Raw genomic sequence first — 10,622 nt, forward strand, 5'->3', positions numbered from 1 at the left:
AAAAAAAAAAAAAAAAAGTTCTGATCAGTTGAGGTAGTCTTTCTTTAGGAGGAAGGTCTATTTAATACTTCATTTTATTTTATTTTATTTTATTTTATTTTATTTTATTTTTTTTTTTTGAGACGGAGTCTCGCTCTGTCGCCCAGGCTGGAGTGCAGTGGCCTGATCTCAGCTCACTGCAAGCTCTGCCTCCCGGGTTCACGCCATTCTCCTGCCTCAGCCTCCCGAGTAGCTGGGACTACAGGCGCCCGCCAACACGCCCGGCTAATTTTTTTTTTTTGTATTTTTAGTAGAGACGGGGTTTCACCGTGTTAGCCAGGATGGTCTCGATCTCCTGACCTCGTGATCCGCCCGTCTCGGCCTCCCAAAGTGCTGGGATTACAGGCTTGAGCCACCGCGCCCGGCCCAATACTTCATTTTAAATTTAAATATTTGTATATAAAATGAAGGCTGGGTCAGGCCGGGGGTGGTGGCTCATACCTGTAATCTCAGCACATTGGGAGGCCAAGGTGGGAGGATCACGAGGTCAGGAGTTTGAGACCAGCCTGGCCAACATAGTGAAACCCCGTCTCTACTAACATTACAAAAAATTAGCTGGGTGTGGTGGTGGGCACCTGTAATCTCAGCTACTCGGGAGGCTGAGGCAGGAGAATCGCTCGAAGCCGGTGGGTGGAGGTTGCAGTGAGCCGAGATCACGCCATTGCACTTCAGTCCGGGGAACAGTGCGAGACACTGTCTCAAAAAACAAACAAAAAAAGTGAAGGCTAGATCGCACTACGTTGCCCAGGCTGATCTTGAACTCTTCGTCTCAAGTGATCCTCTTGCCTTGGCCTCCCAAAGTGCTGGAATTATAGTGGTGAGCCACTCCCCTCAACCAATTTATTCATTTTTTTAAAATTAAAAAGTATGGAATCAACCTGGACAACATGGTGAAACCCTATCTCTACCAAAAATAGAAAAAATTAGCCAGGTGTGGTGGTGCACACCTGTGGTCCCAGCTACTTGGGAGGCTGAGGCAGGAGGGTCGCTTGAGCCTGGGAGGCAGAGGCTGCAGTGAGCTGAGATATTGCCACTGCACTCCAGCCTGAGTGACAGAGTGAAACCCTTTGTGTGTGTGTGTGTATATATATATATATATATACACACACACACACACACACGGGATGCTTTGAAAATTTGCAAGTCATCCTTGTGCAGGGGCCATGCTAATCTCTGAATTATTCCAATTTTAGTATATGTGCTGGAGAAACAAGCACTGTTTAACATTTTACACTGAAAATGTAATTGTCATAAGGTCCCTGTCTGAGTTAGGTACAGGATAATAAAGGAAGCAATTAATTATTATTATTATTACTATTTTTTTTTTCACTAATCTTTGTTATAAATTGACTGTTTTGGCTGGGTGCAGTGGCTCACACCTGTAATCCCAGCATTTTGGGAGCCTGAGGCAGGAGGATCACTTGTGCCCAGAAGTTTGAGAGCAGCATGGGCAACATAGTGAGGCCCTGTCTCTACAAAAAAAATAATTAGCCAGGTGCAGTGGCTCATGCCTATAATCCCAGCACCTTGGGAGGCTTAGGCAGGTGGATTACCTGAAGTCAGGAGTTCGAGACCAGCCTGACCAACATGGTGAAACCCCGTATCTACTAAAAATACAAAATTACCCGGGCATGGTGGTGCATGCCTGTAATCCCAGCTACTTGGGAGCCTGAGGCAGGAGAATCACTTGAACCCAGGAGGCGGAGGTTGCATTGAGCTGATATCACGCCTCTCCACACCAGCCTGGGTAACAAGAGTGAAACTCCATCTCAATAATAATAATAATAATAATAATAATTCGGCCGGGCGCGGTGGCTCAAGCCTGTAATCCCAGCACTTTGGGAGGCCGAGACGGGCGGATCACGAGGTCAGGAGATCGAGACCATCCTGGCTAACACGGTGTAACCCCGTCTCTAGTAAAAATACAAAAAATTAGCCGGGCGAGGTGGTTGGCGCCTGTGGTCCCAGCTACTCGGGAGGCTGAGGCAGGAGAATGGCATGAACCCGGGAGGCGGAGGTTGCAGTGAGCTGAGATCCAGCCACTGCACTCCAGCCTGGGCGACAGAGCAAGACTCCGTCTCAAAAAAACAACAACAAAAAAAGTAGACTTGTGAAATGTTACATGATTCAGATCACAGTCACATCTCTCTTAAAGCTTAAAGTGTTTTAGGTGTTGTAATCTTTATTTTCACAATCCCCACTTTAAGGGTGAGAAAACTGAGGTAGAGACAAGTTGAGTGACTTGCCCCATGTCACATGTAGGGTGGATGGGAGGTCAGGACCCCAGCCTGGTGGCTGGATGGCGACACCCTCACTGCCTAGGGCAGTCACCTCACTGTGCTTTTTTTTTTTTTTTTTTGAGATGGAGTCTCGCTCTGTTGCCCAGGCTAGAGTACAGTGGCATGATCTCAACTCACTGAAACTTCCACCTTCCGGGTTCAAGCGATTCTCCTGCCTCAGCCTCCAGAGTAGCTGGGACTACAGGCACATGCCACTATGCCAGGTTAATTTTTGTAATTTTAGTAGAGACTGGGTTTCACCATATTGGTCAGGCTGGTCTTGAACTCCTGACCTCAGGTGATTCACCTGAAAGTGCTGGGATTACAGGCGTGAGCCACTGCACCCAGCCTCACTGTGCTTTTTATGTTGTGGACTCTGTGGGTGTCATGGTCTCCTGGAGGGCAGATCTTGGCCAGCTTGACCCTGTGTTTCCTGGCCTCTGCCTCCCACTCTCTCTCTGCTGGTCTCTGGGCATGTGTCCCCCAGCCATTCTCCATGCAGAAAGTAGAATGTAGTGGCTCTGCAGTAACTAAGCAGAGTTTAAACTTGGGGCCCATCTCCCAAGCCAGGTGACATTGGAGAAGGTTTCTACCTCTTTGGGTCTCTGTTTCTTCATTTATTAAAGGAGACTAGTGAGAGCACTGTTTTGAGGACTCAATGTTCTGAGCCAGCTCCCTTACCATGGTGGTTTCTCTGAGTGTGGTGTCACTGCAACAGGGTATATCTTCTCCCACTTTCTGTCTGGTTCTCCTAGGTCTTTTTTTTTTTTTTAGATGGAGTCTTGCTTTGTCACCCAGGCTGGAATGCAATGGCACGATCTCAGCTCACTGCAACCTCCTCCTCTCGGGTTCAAGCAATTTTCCTGCCTCAGCCTCCCGAGTAGCTGGGACTACAGGCACCCACCACCACACCTGGCTAATTTTTGTATTTTTAGTAGAGACGGGGTTTCACCATATTGGCAAGGCTGGTCTCAAACTCCTGACCTTGTGATCGCCCTCCTTGGCCTCCCAAAGTGCTGGGATTACAGGCGCGAGCCACTGCACCCGGCCTTTTTTTTTTTTTTTTTGGAAATACAGTCTTGCTGTCACCTAGGCTGGTGTGTGTAGTGGTGTTATCATGGCTCACTGTAACCTTGACCTGCCAGGCTCAAGTGATCGTCTCGCCTCAGCCTCCCAAGTAGCTGAGACTATAGGCATGCGCCAACATACCCAACCAATATTTTAAATTTTTGTAGAACCAGGGCCTCCCTATGTTGCCCAGGCTGGTCTTGAACTCCTGGTCTTAAGTGATCCTCCCAACTCAAGCCTCCCAAAGTGCTAAGATGACAGGCGTGAGCCACTGGGTGCAGCTTTCCTGGGTCTTTTAAAATCTCAGCTTCTGTGTGTGTGTGTGTGTGTGTGCACGTGCGCGTGCTCTCACACGCGAACACGTAGAGCACTCCTCAAAATAGACCATCTCAGCCTTCTACTGATGCCTGTAATGTTCAGTCCATCTTGGAAAACAGAAATCTGAGGTTATGTTCCCACTGTGTGCCAGGTAAGATACTTGCCACTTCCCTTTTATTTTACAGCTGGGTACATTCTAGTCTTTATTACCTTTCCTCAGGGAAATTAATACCGTCATGGACACATCTATGTTCTTCATAGAGCAACAGGGAAAAGCTCATTCTGGGAGTAGGGGAGGCCAGGTGGCAGGGAGGGGTCCCAGTTGCAAATGCTGATTTTCAGGTGCCACTCTGGGCCACAGACTTCCCTTCCTCCTCACCAGGTCCTTTGTATCCTTTGCAGTGTTGAAGTCAGAGAGGGAAGACAAGTTGAAGCTGGATCCTGAAATTTCCTCTCTTTGAAACATCTTGATACCTCCGAACTTTGACCTACACCCACCCAGCTGAGGCTCAGGCAAAGTGTTGTTGTTTTTCCTTTACCCTTCCAGTCTCATCACCCAAGGTTTGATTTCCTGTAGGTTTCAGTGCCTCTCACCCAGCTTTCCCATATTTGTACTGCATAAGAAGTCAGATTCCAATGTGTCACTCCAGGAGTTTTGGTAAGAAATGCATGACCAGGAAGCAGGGCAAGAAACTTCCTGAACACAGCCTTCATTGCCAGTCCAACCCTCAGGAATCACACCATGACAGAGTTCATCCAAACACTCCTAATGGAGAAAAAAACACTTTTTTTTGAGACAAGGTTTCACTCTGTCATCCAAGCTGGTGTGCAGTGGCGCAATCACGGCTCACTGCAGCCTCCACCTTCCAGGCTCAAGTGATCCTCCTGCCTTGGTGTCCTAAAGTGTTGGGATTACAGGTGTGAGTCACCACCCCCAGCCAACACTTTTTTTTTTTTTTTTTGATACAGAGTTTCACTTCTTTGCCCAGGCTGGAGTGCAATGGGTGCGATCTTGGCTCATTGCAACCTCTGCCTCCCGGGTTCAAGCAGTTCTCCTGTCTCAGTCTCCCAAGTAGCTGGGATTACAGGCACGTGCCAGCACACCTAATTTTTGTATTTTTAGTAGAGACAACAGGGTTTCATCATGTTGGCCAGGCTGGTCTTGAACTCCTGACCTCAAGTGATCCGCCCACCTTAGCCTCCCAAAGTGCTGGGATTATAGGCATGAGCACCGCGCCTGACCCAGCCAACACTTCTTAATATCCAAAACTTTTAAAGCTTTCTACACCATTCGGTGATCATTTATTTATAAGTACTGGGTTTAATACCTAAGAAGATACGTTCATTAACCTAGGGACTGACTTTGCATCACTTCCAGTGTAAAAGGTGTTGCTGCAGATTGAGTGTGTGGCCAGAAATTGGGGGCCTCTCAGAAGGCACAGACACAGTGCTAAGGCATGGTACACACCATGGATGAGGTGATGTACCGTTGTGCTTGCAGAAGGCACACTCAAAGAGCTGGATTCCCAATCTCTGGATCTGTCCAAGCCTCAACCTGTCCCCTGCCTTGGGTGGGTATCAATACCACCTGGCTGAGGTGAAGTTTTCTTTCCACCTGTTAAAGGTTATAATACCTCATAGCAATAGGAATAGGAATGGTGGATCCCTGAAGAGGGCAGACGTTGTTGTGGGGGTGATGCGCGCAGGCAAAAATGCTAGGGCCTTCTGGAGAAGTGCATCTGAGGTTCCTCTTGGAGACCTTCCAAAGCAAAGTTGGCTTTTGGGACTTACAGGACCCCTTTCCTATGAATGCCTGCTTTCTTGAGGCTTAGTCCCCTGCTATAGCCTGATGGGCCAGGACTCAGCTGAAAAGGCTGGAAACTTAGGCGGAGCGCCCCACCCTGTGCTCGCTAGCAGAGCACAGTGTGACCTTAGCAAGATACTTCTCTTCTCTGGAAGTTTCCCTCTAGGGTCTCTCTTATGGTGGCCCCCTTTCTCTCAGCCTACCGATCTTACCATGTGTGTCTCAGGGTCCTTCACAACTACAGTAACAGCTCTTGTAAACTGAGCGGTCACTCAACTGAGTGACCTGAGTCTTCTGAGTACATGCAGCATAATCAGATTCAAAGTAGACTCAGTCACGGTTCCCACTTTACAGATGAGCAAACAGGCAGAAAGAGGTAAGTCGGAGGCGCACACAGCAAGTTAACAGCCTGGATTTGACTCCAAAGTTTGTGCTGTGAATGGTGTGTCTGAATCTTGAGGTTAAAGAGCTTTCTTCACAACCTGGCCTGGGAGGGATTAATTCCACAAATGTGTACTGAAGGCTAAGCGTGGATCACCCCCTGTGCCTTGCGGCCTGTGCGTGGTCTTCAGAGGGTGAGACCGTCTTTTTTTTTTTTTGAGACGCAGTCTTGCTCTGCTGTTGTCAGGCTGGAGTGCAGAGGCGCCATCTCGGCTCACTGCAACCTCCGCCTCCCAGGTTCAAGCGATTCTCCTGCCTCAGCCTCCCGAGTAGCTGGGGCTACAGGCGTGCGCCACCATGCCTGACTAATTTTTGTATTTATAGTAGAGACGAGGTTTCACCATGTTGGCCAGGATGGTTCTCGATCTCTTGACCTCATGATCCACCCGCCTCGTCCTTCCAAAGTGCTGGGATTACAGGCGCAAGCCACCGCGCCCGGCTTAGACTGTCTGTTTTGAGGCAGAGGAGGAAATCCGCGGTCCCTTGCCCCGAGGCCTCTCCCAGCTGTCTCCAGGAGGACTACTGGACTCCCGCCTGGACCCCCGCCCCGTGAGTGTCCCTGCTCTTCCCGTCTCTCGGCAGATTCCTCGGGCCCACGGAGGTGAAGCCCACTCCCTTGGAAGGCCCTGGGGAGGGAGGCGACCAACTCTGCTCACTTCCTGCCTGTGTTAGGCAGGCGAGCAGCGTCAGGCGCGGCTCCTGTCCCAGGGCTCAGCCTTAGGCTGATTCCCGCGTGTAGGGCAGAGATGGGACGGGCCCCTTAGCGCAGGGGGCTCTGAGCCCTAAGAGCAAGGGGGCACGGAAATGGGGCGGAAATCTCCTCCGCAGCGACTACCCTCGGGACTCTAGAAGTTCGCCCCACTTAGGCCGCCAGAAACTACTCCATGGCCTCTAGGAGGCCCTCCCGAAAGGGGCCGCGAGAGAGCCAAACGAAAGAGGACTGCGCTGGCCGCCAGCCAATCAGCACCAAGAAATGTCGTTGAGGCGGGCCCGCGGGAGAAACCGCCAGTGAGGCGAGGGCCAAGGAGGTGTGGGCGGGGCTTTCCTCCGCGGAAGTGGTCCCCACCCTCTTCGCGTGGATTGGCTGTCCCGGCTCACTTTCAAGCCCCTGCTCTACCGCGCTTGCGCAGCCGTTTTCCGTGTAGCGCGCGTCTAGTGTTACTTTGCTTGAGTCTCAGTCCGTTTGTTTGCACATTTTGTGCTGCGCCATGCCGTGATGGTGGCGGTCTTCAGTAACGGGGACCTTGGAGGCTGGGAGGGATAACTGGACGTGAAGGGCCAGCACTGGCGGCGAGCTCGGGGTGGGCAGGGCTGAGGGATGGGTTCCAGGAGTGAGGCCTGCAACCCCGCAGGGGGCCCGGGACCCCGGGGAGAGTTTCCTGTTGGGGTGAGACAGTTGTTAAGGTTGCATTTCAGAACGTTCTGGTAGGGGCTGTGTAGCAGGGTGAGAGTGAAGACCTGTGCAAGAGGAGAAGCCGAAAGGGTTCAAGATGGTAGGCGAAGTCATTTGTCATCAATCTTTGCTCGTTCTGCGCCTGGTAGAACGCGAGTGCTTTCCTCCGACTGCACAGGTCACCTCTTAGCTCCCTGGAGCAGCTCCTACTCGTGCTTCTCCTGTACCAGACTTCTCAGCTCTTGGGCACCTCCCTTTCATTTCCTGCAGGCACTTCACAGCCAACAACCGTTAAAATAAACTTTTCTGTTCCCCCACCATCTCTGACCTTTCAGAATTTCCCATCTCAGGTCGGTCTCTTTCCCAGGTGGTGGCACAGACCACCACTAAGCACAGTCATATGGAGATATCTACTGAAATGTGTGCCAGCTCCTCAGGATATGACCCCCTCAAGGACATGGACAGTGGTCCAAAGTTACAGCGCTCAGCATATAGTCTGACTCCACCAAAGGGAAGTTAGGCAACTCGTTTCCCTGTCCGCCCCCCTAGTCAGAGCCCGTCCTTCTAGTTTCTCCATATTTCGCGTATTCAATTTTCTCTCAATCCTAATTCTCATCCTCTCCCAAGGACCACTGTGAGCCATTTCCACTCTGTCCAATTCAACAATTGCCTCACCTGGGAAGCCACCTTTCCTGTTCACCTGCCTCCCCTCCGCGAGGCCCACTTTTCCCAAACTCTACATCACAGGTATGGGTATATCTGTCTTTACTCACCTCCCTTTTCTCCCAGGGCTGTGATTTCAGGTCACTCGGCTTCCTGTTCCCAGAGACCTTGGCACATGGATGGAACTCATTGTGGGAACTGGATGGATGTGTGAATTAACTATTGAGTAAAATGATTGATAAATCACTGAGTAGGAAGGGCGCCATGGCTCACGCCTGTAATCCCAGCACTGGGAGTCCCAGGCAGGTGGATCTCTTGAATCCAGGACTTCGAGACCAGTCTGGGCAAAATGGCACGACCCCGTCTCAATAAAAATAAATAAATTGGCCAGGCGCGGTGGCTCACACCTGTAATCCTAGCACTTTGGGAGGCTGAGGCAGGTGGATCATGAGGTCAAGAGACGGAGACCATCCTGGCCAACATGGTGAAACCCCGTCTCTACTAAAAATACAAAAATTAGCTGGGCGTGGTGGCCTGCGCCTGTAGTTGCAGCTCCTCAGGAGGCTGAGGCAGGAGAATTGCTTGAACCTCGGGGGAGGAGGTTGCAGTTAGCTGAGATCGCGCCACTGCACTCCAGTCGGGCAACAGAGCGAGATTCTGTCTAAAAAATAAGTAAATAAATAAATAAATAAATAAAATAATTGAGTACTGTTTGGGTGGGTGGATACACTTTTGGATGGATAATTATGTCTTAACCCCCTCAGCAGCCTCTGAGATTTGGCTGCTCGCTCCTGGAAACTCGCCTCTCTGACCTCTCTCCTCAGCTGGAGACCACGGGGGCCACTGCCTGCCTCCTGTCTCCACATGCATGTCTCATAGTTTGCTGAAACTTGACATTTTCTGAAATAAATACTTGGTTTGCTCTTTAAACCACTCTGCCTACTCTCTGTGCTCCATCCAAGTGGTAAAGGTGAAGGCCTGAGCATCATCCTAGACTTCATTTGCCTCCAAATCCCCATAACCGATCAAACGATTCTTGTCCATTTTGCCTCCTAAACAGCTCTGTGACTCATCCCTTTCTGCCCTCCTCTGAGGGCATAAAGTGCAGTACAAGCTTTGGCATTCAAGGCCCTGCTTGAATCTCTTCTTGGGCAGTCTCCATCAGCCCTCTCCTGCTGAACCCTAGAATCTTTTAGGTTCCTCATGACCTTTCAAAAGTCCTGCTATTTCGTTTCTGGGCCACTCTCCTATTCCCATATTTATAAAATAAAGTAGTCTTTGAATGTTTGCTCTGGTTTCTGAAAAACTACGTATCAATTGCACAGTTTTATGTTGCTAAAGTTTCTCATCATAAAAGTAAATAGTTGCAAAAGACATAATTTCTGGTATGTTTTAATATTGATATTTTAAAGTAAAATGGCTACATGATTCTTAATATATCTAGTGGAATCTGAACACCATACATACTATTTTTTTTTGAGATGGAGTTTCGCTCTTGTTGCACCACACTATTTTTATTCCAAATCTCCATTTGAAGATTTACTTAACTCTTGTTTAATATTAGTTACTCCGGCCGGGCGTGGTGGCTCAAGCCTGTAATCCCAGCACTTTGGGAGGCCGAGACGGGCGGATCACGAGGCCAGGATATCGAGACCATCCTGGCTAACACGGTGAAACCCCGTCTCTACTAAAAAAAAAAAAAAATACAAAAAACTAGCTGGGCGAGGTGGCGGGCGCCTGTAGTCCCAGCTACTCGGGAGGCTGAGCAGGAGAATGGCGTGAACCCGGGAGGCGGAGCTTGAAATGAGCTGAGATCCGGCCACTGCACCCCAGCCTGGGCAACAAAGCAAGACTCTGTCTCAAAAAAAAAAAAAAAAAAAAAATTAGTTACTCCATACTGCCCCTTCCTTTTTTTTCTGGCCTGAGTTGAGTCTATTTCCTTCCTCTGTTACCCACCGAACTTAACCTAAGTAATATATTTTTATTCTTGGAAGTCTTTTTTTGTTTTTTGAGATGGAGTCTTGCTCTGTCGCCCAGGCTGGAGTACAGTGGCGCGATCTCGGCTGACTGCAACCTCCACCTCCCTGGCTCAAGCAATTCCCCTGCCCTGCCTCAGTCTCCCAAATAGCCGGAATTATAGGTGAACATCACCACATCCGGCTAATTTTTTTGTACTTTTAGTAGAGATGCGGTTTCACCATGTTGGCCAGACTGGTCTCAAACTCCTGACTTCAGCCAATCTGCCCATCTCAGACTCCCAAAGTGCTGGAATTACAGGCATGAGCTACCATGCCCGGCCATTCTTGGAAGTCTTTTACTGGCCACCTGTTGAAACACTTGTCTTCCTTTCTGTGTCTCCTTGGCACATCACCTGATGCCTGTAGTCATTGAGAACCTGTTCCCTGGCACGTTGTTTTCCACATAGAGGTTGAGCATCCCTAATCCCAAAATCCAAAATTTGTCTGGGTGTGGTGGCTCACACCTGTAATCCCAGAACTTTGGGAGGTCAAGATGGGTGGATTTCTTCAGCTCAGGAGTTTGAGACCAGCCTGGGCAACCTGGTGAAACCCCATCTCTACAAAAAATATAAAAATTAGCCCGGTGTGGTGGTGCACAC

The 10,622-nt window shown here is 49.7% G+C and overlaps 1 non-coding gene across 1 annotated transcript; it reads right to left on the reverse strand.

Annotated features, from left to right (window-relative positions):
* Window positions 1-1,152: 1,152 nt before the first annotated feature.
* Window positions 1,153-1,256, reverse strand: LOC111531349. The gene has a single exon (XR_002728232.1). It is a non-coding gene; the product is annotated as a U6 spliceosomal RNA (small nuclear RNA).
* Window positions 1,257-10,622: the final 9,366 nt, after the last annotated feature.

Source organism: Piliocolobus tephrosceles, chromosome 9 (genome assembly GCF_002776525.5).
Source record: "Piliocolobus tephrosceles isolate RC106 chromosome 9, ASM277652v3, whole genome shotgun sequence".
In the NCBI taxonomy this organism is placed as follows: Eukaryota; Metazoa; Chordata; class Mammalia; order Primates; family Cercopithecidae; genus Piliocolobus; species Piliocolobus tephrosceles.